Source organism: Mesoplodon bidens (assembly GCF_964165515.1).
Source record: "Mesoplodon bidens genome assembly, chromosome: 3".
Lineage (NCBI taxonomy): Eukaryota > Metazoa > Chordata > Mammalia > Artiodactyla > Ziphiidae > Mesoplodon > Mesoplodon bidens.
In genome coordinates this window covers 47,354,151-47,367,372 of record NC_138178.1, presented here as the reverse complement: position 1 = coordinate 47,367,372, position 13,222 = coordinate 47,354,151, and the positions used below count along the sequence as shown (strand labels likewise).

The 13,222-nt window shown below is 36.6% G+C and overlaps 1 protein-coding gene across 3 annotated transcripts in view; it reads right to left on the bottom strand.

Moving 5' to 3' along the window:
* The window catches only part of TCF12 (transcription factor 12), a 389,492-nt gene that overhangs the window by 66,165 nt on the left and 310,105 nt on the right, over nt 1-13,222 (bottom strand). The gene's annotated exons all lie outside the window — the stretch shown is intronic.

The following is a 13,222-nucleotide window of genomic DNA, read 5'->3' as shown; positions in this document are numbered from 1 at the left end:
CAAGTGTTCCTTACCAGACAGATTGGGAAACACAGTCACAAAACTCTGAAAGAAGAAAATGGGTTAAGCTACTTGTTCTATGCATCCCTATCACAAATACTTACAGTAGGGCAGAATAATTCTCCCTACCACTCATTAGTACTCTGTAACATGAGAGCAGCTGCTCAGGTTCCAGACACTGTGGCGTCATACCATATGATGACAAAGAGCATAGACTAGGAGTCAGGAGACAGGGATTCAGGTTTTAGCTCTGTCTCTTAGGAGGCAGGAGAGCTTAGGCGAGGTCACTGAATTTCCCTGAGTCTGAGTTTCCATTTCTGGAAAACTCAGGAATTAAACTAGGCGAAACATTTCCTAGCCTTTTCACCAACAGTAAAACCTTTTATTACCTACTCCACCCCAAAACACTGAATTCCTATTTTGAAAGATTTTTGTCTCCCAAACTTCTTTTGAGTTATAATGAATATTTTTCCCTGTTAAAAAAAAGCCATGCAACTCCCATTCAGAACTTCTGATTAAAAGGAAAATGAAGCATTGCCATGCTGAGCTGAGCTAATTCTAGTGAAAGAAATCTGATAGCATGGATAATTTATTTCAGTAAATTACACAATTTTTTAGGTTTTCTGAAATATTTACATTTTGTATTACTAATTTTGAAGACCCAGGTTATGACTCACTGGCATAGATGATACCTAATGTCCACACACAACCTTAAATTGTATTTTTATAATCATATCTGCAAGTGGCACAGTTAAAAGCCCAGAGCCTCACATGAAATGAAAGGTTGATCAGATAGGGAATCAAAAACATAATTACAACTTCTCAATTCTAAGCTAAGAGTCCAAATGCTTGTATTCTAGTAACATTTATACGCTGGCAAGTGAATTATCTTTACAACGGGTTTAGTTATGTATTTCTAGTAATATTTTCGTTTAAAACTAACATCTTTTTAAATAGCTCTGTAGTGTCTAGGATAAAATGGTAAAAAAAAATGAAAAGGGTTGACATCTTACCAATAGGTAACAACTCTTACCTAATTCTGTCATCTAATTAGCTCGATAACAATTTTGGTTTCTTAATAATGTGCAGTTTGATCTACAGGTCAGACATTTCATGTTTAATACAGCACCACCGGGAAAATAAAGATTTTTGGCCATATTCTTCAAATAAACACGTAAGCCTCTACAGAGATGGCTTTGTTATAATTTTAGCAGGCAACAAGAGTTAAGGAGACAATCCTTAACTTAAGAGAGCCCATCTTAACTAAGTAGGCTGTGGCTCCTGCACTGTTCGGTAATAAAGAAGTTGGGCCTGTGATTTGCTTCTTTGTGCCTTTTGGCTGGAGAATTTAGTACATCATAAAAGAGATTGTTATGTGGATTATAAACAAAGGTGGCTGTAATGAATACGTAGGTTGGATAGTTTACAGGGTATAATAGAAGAATAAAGGGTGAAAAGCATGTAGCAATACCACAGTACCTTTACAGCTGTATGATCTTTTTTTAAAAAATTAATTTATTTACTTATTTATTTTTGGCTGCATTGGTCTTCACTGCTGCACGCAGACTTTCTCTAGTTGTGGCGAGCGGGGTCTACTCTTGGTTGTGGTGTGCGGGCTTCTCATTGCAGTGGCTTCTCTTGTTGTGGAGCACAGGCTTGAGGTGCGTGGGCTCAGTAGTTGTGGCTCGTGGCTCTAGAGCACAGGTTCAGTAGTTGTGGTGCATGGGCTTAGTTGCTCTACGCCATGTGGGATCTTCCCAGACTAGGGCTCGAACCTGTGTCCCCTGCACTGGCAGGTGGATTCTTAACCACTGCGTCACCAGGGAAGCCCCAGCTGTGTGATGTTGAGGAACACTGGGTTGCTCTAACACTGGTTATTTCAGACTGAAATGACTGATATATTAAAAAGATTCAAACTGTGTTACTATTGTTAAAATTGGAATAAAGATCATATGAATACAGGATCACAATTATTAATGCTGAGTCCACACATGGAAAACCAAATTCAGGTCTTCCTAGCTGTGATGTATCTAACTGAGAGTAACTATGCCTATGTAAAGGGGAAGAATTCCAGTGATCTTTGCCACAGAAAACACTTCCACTTTTCTGATGAAAAACTGGAGCTTTCTTTTTCTCCCTGAAAAGCTTTTACAAAGTTTAACCATGTTAAACATCTTACAGTATAGATAGTTAAAATATACTTGTAGTTGTCCTTGAAGAATATGTTAATTTCAGATTGTTCAGGATGTTGTTTATACCTTCTCTGAGTCAAATGAATATGATCCCGGAAGAAAGAACAACTATGGCTGTATTGCTAATCATTTAAGTTTGTTCATTTATTCAACAACTATTCACTGAGCATCTATTATGCACCTCGGAGCTGCTGATAAAGCAATAAACAACATAAGTAAAATCCCTGTTTTATCAAAATTCTCCTGGGTAAGACAGATAAAGAATAAATTATAGTACATCAGATGGTAGTAAGTGTTTTAAAGAAAATTATAGCAGGAAAGCAGAGAGGGGAATATCTGGCATGTTGCCATTTTATATAGGATGGTCAGGAAACAGTGATAAAGTGATATGTGATCAAAGAGAAAAGTATATAAGGAAACTAGCTATATGGGTACTAAGGGAGGTGTGCTCTGGCTGAGAGAAGAGTAAATGCAAAGGCCCTGAGGCAGGACAGTGCTTGATATCTTTAAGGAGCAGTAAAGAGGGCAGAAGGCTAGAGGGATAAATTAGTGGAAGATGAAGTCTGGGAGGTAGCAGAAAACAGATAAGAAGGGTCTTGAAAGCCATTTTAAGGACTTTGGTTTTACAGAGATAAGAGATGCTGTTGGAGGATTTTGAGCAGAAGAATGATATCGTCTGACTTAAAATTTAAAGGGATTGTCTTGTATTAAAAAAATGATTTAAGGAAAATTGGGAAGTCAGTTGGGAAGATGCTGCTTTAATTCAGGAAAGAGATAAAAGTGGCTTGGATAATGAAGATAGCAGCAGGTGGTAAGAAATGATCAAATTCTTGAAGACAATTTTACTATGAGAAATTTAGTATGGGAAGATAACCACTGTTTTACTTTTATGTCAATGAAACCATAACTTTTTTTCCTTTAGAAAAAGGTTTCCTGTATTATGGCTTTCTACACACATCTGTCACATGAGAATCATGACACTACATTGTTCACTACGTCAATCCCAGCACACTGTAGAGTTATGGCTGAATTACTGGTAATTTACCACTTGGGGGGCAAATTTATTCCTATTATTGTGTACAATTAGGAGTTAACTGCACAATTGAGGAAAAAAATATGACAAATAGTTCAGTGTCTTATACAAAAAAAGCAAGTTAACATATTTTTGATGATTTGGAACAGCCAGAGTAGGAGAAAGTTGAAAAGTACAGCTTGGAGCAGGAAGTCATTAAAAGATGATGTTCCCCATTATAGGTAACATAAAATAATAGCTTCACAGTATTTATTTTTATCCTCTTAATTTAATTCAAAAAGCATTTCCTGGATACTCCACTATGTGCCCAGGGGGCAATAATCACTCAAATGAAAAAAATTTTAAAGTTAACTTATTTCCAAAGGTCAAACTTACCTTTTGACTATAAGCATCTTGAAGACAGGATACAAGGTCCATGGTTTATTATTACTTAAATATCTAAAGCCTAGAAGAATTCTTAATTCACAATAAGCACTTTATATTTACTAACTTTATCAGAATGAATTCACATTTCTCTCAGTGGAAATTTACTAAATGGAGCCCACTCTAGTAGCAATAAATTTCTAATTCTCACTCAAATTACTGTTTTTTGAAATTTATAAGTATCTTCGGTGATGTTCAAAAACATATTGATAACTTAATTTCAATTATGTCAAGTTTTATGGTTTAAAAAATTATCAAGCTCAAGTTAGAAAACTTGAAAAGTTTTATTACTTATTTACGAAGTATTATTTCTTATTAACACTAGCCATCATAAAACTAAAAAAAAAAAAAACTAAATAAGAACCATAAATATTCACTTAAATTTATAGAGATCTCCCGTTGCAGAGCACAGGCTCCAGACGCGCAGGCTCAGCGGCCATGGCTCACAGGCCCAGCTGTTCTGCGGCATGTGGGATCTTCCCGGACCGGGGCACGAACCCGTGTCCCCTGCATCGGCAGGCGGACTCTCAACCACTGCGCCACCAGGGAAGCCCTTCTCTTAAGTTTTGAATGAAGCTTTTAGGTTTAGAGAGACATGTCACGTGTTTCAACAGAATCTGTCTCACAATCATACATGGGTTGGAACTGATTCTTAAGCTGCTAGGAACTACCTTTTTAGCTTTGGGTTCTATGAGGAAGTTGGACCAGGATAAAAGATGGTGATTAGGCACATGTACATGTAAGTTCAAGGAAAAAATTATAATAGAATTGTTTATATCAAAGTCAAATTATTTAAATACTTTAAACCCAATTGTTTCAAACAAACATTTTCTCATATCTCTATGTGGACTTACTTTTGATGTCATAAACTTCTGCATGTTATTACCTAATGTGACATTTAAATCCTAGAAAAATTATGACTTCGTAGGATCCACTTTATATATTGAGGTTCTTCTACCATCCTAGTCAGGTACATTTTAAGGCAAATAACTGTCCTGGAAAGTTTCTATCAGTGTGCCTAGGGCCTTAAGGAAATGATAAAGGGACTAATGAATATCACGTAATGGATCTAAAAAACAAACAAACAAAAAACAGGGTTTTATTTTGTTTCTCTTTGGGTCTGTTTTTCGCGGGAAGTATATTTATGAAGAAGGTAAGAATGTATCTACTCTAGGCATACACTTACGGTCTTTAAGTCTAATGCAGGGGTTGGCAAATTATAGTTGTGGGCCAAATCTGGTTTACCACCTGATTTTACAAATAAAGTTTTAATGGAACACAGTCATGCCCATTCATTTATGTATCATCTGTGGCTGCTTTCACACTCCAATAGCAGAGCTGAATAGTTGTGACAGAGACTATCTGACCCACAAAGCTGAGCATATTGACAACAGAACCCTTTACATAAAAAGTTTGCTGACTCCTGGTCTAGCACACTGAGGAAGAGCAGAAATATAGGTTATAAGAAAGAGATAGCAGATGCTAGCAAATTTTCCAGAAACAATTTCTAGAACCAAATTACTTTTGAAAATTAATAAAATGTTGTCATATTATAAATATATTGGGTTATATCTTAAATTAAATGCAGATAATAAAAAAGACAAAAACTTCGAAGGGCTAACACTTTAAAATTTGTTTAAAATCGGATTTCCCTGGTGGCGCAGTGGTTAGGACTCTGCACTCCCAATGCAGGGGGCTGGGGTTCGATCCCTGGTCAGGGACCTAGATCCCACATGCCTGCTGCAACTAAGAGTTTGTATGCCACACTAAGGAGCCTGCAAGCCATAACTAAGGAGCCCGCCTGCCACAAATAAGACCCGGTGCAATCAAAAAAAAATTTTGTTTAAAATCTATTCAATGAATACAAACATGGGAGAAATAAGGAACTATCCTGGAACTAGTAGTGTTTTTAAACTGCTTAGAAGTCTAAGTATGAACTTATCTATATAGCATACATTACACTCCTTGAAATTAGTTATCATACAAGTACACTAAATGACTTTTCAAACTAAAATCATCACTGGTTAAACAAAGGAAATATCGGTGATGGCAAATTTCATGTCAGCAAATTACTTAGGATATAAATGCCTTCTCTAACCTAGAATGAAATCCAGAGCCCCAAACATCCCCAGTGATAAACTTTGGAGTTTCTTAATTTATTCCTTCTTTCCTATACTTGAAGAAATTGTATTAGGTAAAAAACGAAACAAAAAAACTTCATGGTTCTACTGATGCTGAATGACAAAACAGTGGGCTTAACGTCTGAAAGCATTTATAGAATTCAACCACATATCCTTTAAAAACCATACAAATTACACACACACACACATTGGGGCTTATCCTACATCTGGTTTGTAAAGTCTCAAAGATCTAAAATATAGCAGCTGAGGAGTTCAATAAATCGTAAAAGCTGGTTCTGAAATTCAGCCATGTTCTTCCTTCTCTAAAAAGAAACAGAAAGGTCAGAAAATAACAAATATCACTGTGGTCGTACCATCACATCAGTACAAACAGATACAGAGGACTTGCTCGCTGGTAACTTTTCCTTTTTTTTTTTTTTTTGACTTGAAATCAGATCAAAGATGGACTGGCTTGTTACAAAAAATGAACATCTTAGAACTATGGATTAAAAGCCCATTATCTACACTGATACAAGTCTGACACTGTTCTGAACAGTAGTTACTGTCAGCATAAACAGTGGCTATTTCTTCTTATTAATGTATGAAGAAAATCTTTCATTCAATGACCAAACTGAATATGAGTTTGGAATGGATTATAGAACCATTCCCTTTAGGTACTAAGATTTTCCTGCTAGAATGACCTGTAAGGTCAGAGAAAGAATCAGTCAGTTTGGATATTTTATATCGAGGTAGCCTTCAAACACAGACAGCTTATCTAACAGTTCGAAATAAGAAACTCTTAAGTACCTAGTTGTTTTGTTGTGCACCCTATGGGCTTGTCTGCTAAAGGAGCTAAGCAAATATCTATTCCCACTCATGTTCAGGAACTGGAGTGTTCACTTCATGAAGTTTAGCTTAAGCTGGTGCTGCATATAAATACTGTTTATTCTAGAATCTACTAGCATTCTTGCTACTTAAGGGTCTCGGATAATTGTCTACAAATACACTGTTACCCTAGCTTCCTAATAACTTCCACAGAACACTCCCACAGATACATTTGTAGCTTATCTCACTATTTTTGTGGATAAACTGGAGGTACCAATATCTCTATAGTTCTACCCTTGAGCTTTTTCTTACTGGTTCAGATAACCACTAATCTTTCAAGTGGTACTTTTCCAAGTTATTCATTTATATCAGCCCCAGAAAGTTGTATCTGTCCTCCCTTTCCTATTTAAAAAAAAAAAATCCTCACTTTAGCCACCCTCAAAATTTAATATTCTGACTTTTCTATTTAATATTCTTACTAATTATATTTAGTATGTACATGAAAATGCTAGATCATGGTACATGTTTAGTGGTCTTTGTGATTTAGAAACACCTCAGAATATTTCCAATTATCTCAAGGGGTGTCCCTAAAATAGAAAATTTAATACTAAAAATGACAAAAAATCCACATTAATTAAAAAAAGCCATTCCCAACAAAATAAAATCCCACAAAAGTTTGGCAGGAAGGAAGGTCATTTCCTAAACTATAGTCAATTACCAATTCAAAGGCTACAGAACTCTGTACCTGTCCGCAGCAAAGCAAGAAAAGGTGGTGTCTAAGCTGCTTTGATTTACCTCAGAAACAATAAAGTTCCTTGTGAGGGAAGAATCAGAAAAAATTTTTTTCATGATGGCTAGGGAGGTAAAATATACTTTGAGAGTTTAACTCTCAAACTCTCAAAAAAATTAAAGCAACTATCTGATAAACTGTTACAGCTTTTGTGGGATAATATATACACACTTAAAGACAGAGAACAAAGACTAGCATGATATTTGACTAAGAAACAAATAGATGGTGTCATCAGCCTATGTGTGGGACTATAAACCAGTTATGTTCAAAATGAAGAAGACATGCTGGGCTTCCCTGGTGGCGCAGTGGTTAAGAATCCGCCTGCCAATGCAGGGGACACAGGTTCGAGCCCTGGTCCGGGAAGATCCCACATGCCGTGGAACAACTAAACCCGTGCACCACAACTACTGAGCCTGGGCTCTAGAGCCCACGAGCCACAACTTCTGAGTTCGTGTGCCACAACTACTGAAGCCTGCACGCCTAGAGCCTGTGCTCTGCAACAAGAGAAGCCACCGCAATGAGAAGCCTGGGCACCGCAACAAAGAGTAGCCCCCGCTGGCCGCAACTAGAGAAAGCCTATGCGCAGCAACAAAAGACCCAACGTAGCCAAAAATAAATAAATAAATTAAAAAAAAAAAGAATAAGACATGCCATTTTGATGCAGAACATGATGATGTTCAAAAGATGTTTTCGGGGCTTCCCTGGTGGCGCAGTGGTTGAGAGTCCGCCTGCCGATGCGGGAGACACGGGTTCGTGCCCTGGTCTGGGAAGATCCCACATGCCACGGAGCGGCTGGGCCCGTGAGCCATGGCCGCTGAGCCTGCGCGTCCGGAGCCTGTGCTCCGCAATGGGAGAGGCCACAACAGTGAGAGGCCCGCGTACCACAAAAAAAAAAAAAAAAAAAGATGTTTTCGAATGCTACTGAACAAGATCACAACTTGGATATAAAGGTATTCTGAAATCTGTCTAGGTGTTTACTTTCTGGTGATAAAAATCTTGGAAGTGTCTTGCTTCTTTCTTCAGGATTCTGCATTTTCTGCAGGCATTTTTAAAAAAAGATCTATGTTTGGAAATACTATATAACATCAAGTTAAGAAATAAAGAATAAAGAACATAGAAACTTCCCTCCATCTGAGAAATGCTTTAGAGGACCATAAAGATGTTCAACCAATGATAAAATAAAGGAAAAAAAAAGCATAGACTCCTGATAGTTCAGAAGACAAAACTAATTAGTATGAACTCTAGGCAGGAATTAATTCAATCAATTTTTCCTCCTTCTATAGGTTCCTTTTCTGAAAATGAATGCTTTCTTAACAACAATAGCAGCTACAAGTTACTACTCACTATGTGACAGGCACATACATTACATATGCAAGTAAATACTTTTTTTTACCATAATATTTATCTTTCCTTATGTTTTCAAACTTTTCCTTGCTTTTCAACAAAATATGGTATGGGAATTCCCTGGTGGTCCAGTGGTTAGGACTCCACGCTCTCACTGTCGAGGGCCCGGGTTCGATCCCTGGTCAGGGAACTAAAATCCCATAAGCCATGAGGCACAGCCAAGAAAAAAAAAAACGGTAAACATGAAATGCTAAAATTCCTTTAAACTGCAGGCTGTAGTGGTAGGAACTAGAAAAAAATAAAGAAAGAACATTTACTGAGTGTCTATTATATACCAGGCACATGTTAGGCACATAATACCCTCATACTAACACTTGAGATAAGCATTACTATCTCCTTTTACAAACAGAAACTTCGCGTTCAGAGAACTTAAAAGCAATTTCTCTACGGTTACGAAACAAAAAACAGCTGAGGCCAGATAAAACCCATCTGCTTGACTAGGAAGTCTGTGCTTTTCTATGTCATCCTTTCAAGATGGTGGTAGGTCCTTAAACAACAAAGCAATTAATAAATTTGACAGAATAAACTGTTTTAAATTTAATATACTAACCAAGATACCTTATGAGTACACCAAGATACACAACATGTTTTAACATTCAAAAGAAAAAGAAAATGGTCTTTGATATTAAATTAGGTTGTAATCTTTGGCTGTATGTGTAATCTTGGGCAAGTTACTTAATATTTCTGAGTCTCAATTTCCTCATCTGTAAGAAGAGGATATTAGTTATCTTACAGATTGGTGTGGTGAAGATTAAAGATTAAGATGATACAGATAATGGTTAGCACAGATGCTCACACATGTAAGATATGTGTTACTCTAACACAGTGAAATTGAGGCTGTAAAGGATGCTAACAAATATAATGCAAATGTTTCATTTTTTCCCCACAAATTACTAGGAAAAAACCACAGTTGTTCCCAATCCCTACCCAGTGTTTCAAAATTTCCTTAAATGTTTTATCTCAGTAAAAATTTGATAGAGATGAAAAACAGCTTGTGTATATACAAAGAACAAAGACTAGAGTTGGTGGTTAGAGAAGGAGAGGGGAGGTTCAGGAACCCTAAAAAGGAAAGAAAACATCTTGCAAAGTCAAAGCACACCCATACTTTCAGAAAGACTCCCAGATAATCTTAACAACTACAAATGCCTCCTATTATCTATAGGCCAGGAGACTTTAGGCTTTTATCCAGGGTAGACTGCTATGACAATTTATCTCTTTTCATATCTGAGCTGGTCTTATGTGTTCCTCAATCTTCCTCTGGAGTGGGAGAGTGGGTCTGCTATAGGAAAAGCATAAAGGTTATATTTGGTATAGAACTCAATAATGCTGTACTTCTAGATGTGGCCTGAGAGTGTGTTTATTTTTTTACATGTCTATGCCTTTTACCTGTGTCGACTGCTACTAATCTTCCCAGACAGAATTCAAATGTCAACTCCTGAGGCCATTAGTACTTCCCAAGGCAGAGTTAGTTCTACCTACTCTGTTTCCAGAGTACTTGGTACACACCTTTACTTGCCTCACTGAAATACATGTAATTAATTCACTAAATGCTTGTTTCTCACACTAGTTCCCTGCAGGCAATGATGGTGTGCTTTTATGTTCAAATTTAATGTCCAGGCATCACTCTACTGTTGCTGCTACAGAAGTTCACTTTGTTCAATATTTCAACCTGTCTAGAGAAACAAGTGGAAAATTTGATGTGCTTAAGAACACCATTTTTTCATCGGTAGGAAGAAACCTATGCCCATTACACCTTTTGGTTATGTATAGGGCATATTAATTTTAAAACCCTAAGAATGTAACATTTTAGACCTGAAAGGAACTTTAAATTTCCCAGTTCAAACTTCCTAAGGCTAACTGACAAGTCCAGGGTCATACAATCAATCAATAACTAAGCCAGCAGATTTGAACAGACCATTTTCTTAACCTTAGTGACCATACTGCTTTAAGAATGTCAATACACCGTATCGGACCTTCATCCAGACAGAAGTTACCGTTCAGTTGTTCTGCAGTGAGGAATAGAGGAGCTGAGGTCTGTAATTATGATACCTAAATACGTATCATGGATTACAAAAAGAAAAGGCCTCTAACCAATGGTCTATGGTCAAATTATGTAGATTATCAAGGCTTTGCATGTTAAGTAACACTGCCTGTTGTTTTCTGTAGTGGTGTGAGCAGTATGATACCAACCTAGCTCTTTCACTCTTTCGTTAGTAAAGGTAACATGTATTTTACAGATGACTAAAGGTTGACTGCACAAACAGCAAACTGTGAAATCTGAGATGTTACAGTCAAGTTTCTAGTTTGGGAAGTAGGATATTCAAATGATCATGAAATAAAATATACATAGTCCATTTTCATTTTTATACCCATTTAAAAAAAACAATTCACATTGTTAAACGCCTATGAATTACATATATTTCAGTAAAAGCATCCAAATAGAAAACCATTACTTTAAATTCCATTTGTTTTAGACACTGAAAAGATAAGTAGTGTAATCATAAGTGTTCTCAGTTTATTATTTTGGTATCATTTATAAAAGTACCAGTTTTTAAAGTTTAAAAAAATTCTCTTTTAAAAACCTGAGATTTCAACATAGCATTTAATCTAAAATATGCTTTTAATTAAAATGTATTTATCATTTATATATCCTTAATAACATTCAATACGTTTAAATACTATTTTCAGCATGGTTTCAAAGCAGTATGATCATGCTGATGTTAAGTACAGAATTGAAAATAATAATTTCTAATATTTTCTATACAAATATCTAATAAATCCCAAGTAAAGAAGCTAGTAATACAATATATAAGTAGGCTTGACTTGTGAAATTTTCTAATGGTTCTCAAAGAAATCAGTTTCATCAGAATTCATTGGCTTTCCCCCTCTCCTTGGCTCATCCTTAACACCTGAGACAATACAGAGAATTACCTCCAGGTAGTGAATGCTGTTTTGATTAGGATTGCAAGGAACACTGGTGACCTCCAGTGTTTATTCTTTTTCCAGGCTGTTCTGTCCATTTTGCCCTTTTGTTTTAAAAATGAAAGAACTATGAAACAACAAAAATATACTGTTTCTTAAAATTAATGTCAGGCAAAGAAATGAGATGAAATTTTCATTTACTAATCTGGTATTTTTAAAACCTGTGCAGTTCTACTAAATATTAATATGTAATTTAACTTCTATTACCCTCATAGAATTATAGTAACAAATTACAAAAAAATCGCACAGTTACGTTTTAGCTGTTCTGTCAGTTTTAAATATGACTTCTGTTAATCTAGCAGAAATCATGTTATGCTGTTGAAACCACCTACCCCTGCACAGCACACAACTGTTAAAATGTAAATTGCCCAACTATTTTTAGCTGTCGCTGAAAAAAAAAAATCCTGTCTTTGGGAATAATGATTTGAGGCATTGTGTTCATTTTGTTTATCAAGCAGCTATTCAGCCTCTAGTGGGTCCAAGTGCTTATGCAAGCAAAAGCTTTTAAGAATGCCTGCAGCTGCAATCCAACCTTCCAGGTAAGCTACAGGTTCAGAGCACAGCTGCCCTAGGCTGCATAAAACTCAGATCCATCTGGAAGTGAGTTTCAGAGCGGATTTCAAATTTGAGTTTTCATGTATCACATGGAAGAGAAGGAGGGGGAAGAACATAGGAAAGAAGGAAGGCAAACAACCAAAAAGATGGTATCTCTACTTCAGCCTTAATAAAAAATAAAAAGCTCAGACTCATGCTGCTCCTTCTAGATTACTACTTGCCAAGCCAGATATTCCATTCAGTGTATACTTCGATGAGCTGTGACTCATGCAGCAGCACCTGCGCCCATGTGTTAAGTACTGCCAAATAAAAGGCCAACATCCATTTACACAACAAAGAGATGTACCCTACAAGGCACGGGGCCTCAATCCAAAAGCCCCACTCCCCATTTGTTCTAAGAAAAGGGAGAGGAAAAAAAATCTCCCCTCTTCACACCAGGGATTTTTAAATTGTAGGTGGATTTATGATATAGGTTCATTTACAAATACTTTTACTCTTTAACAGAATAAAGTATATTTAATAGCACAAACACCCCTACAGCATTTGATTATCATGGCCATTAAGGGTTGTTCACCAAACCTTTCCAACCTCCTTCATGAAAGCTCTTTATTCTCAAAGGATACATTTTTGAGCAAAGAGGGATCAACAAACTAGCTGCTTGAAAGCTTTCCTGATGCTAGGCTGAAGTTAGGAAAGGCTTAATGAAGGCTTTAAAATCCACAAGGGCTTCACAATGAACATCTGACTTGGTGATTTATGCATATTAATAACCTCAGTCCTACTGAGGCAAGCTGAGCCAAACATGTCCTCCGAATCTTAATGTCTTTAGCTCCATTGGGATTATTACAAATGTAAATTTCTAAGATTCTCAGCTATTAATCTCTGTCTGTCCTCCTGT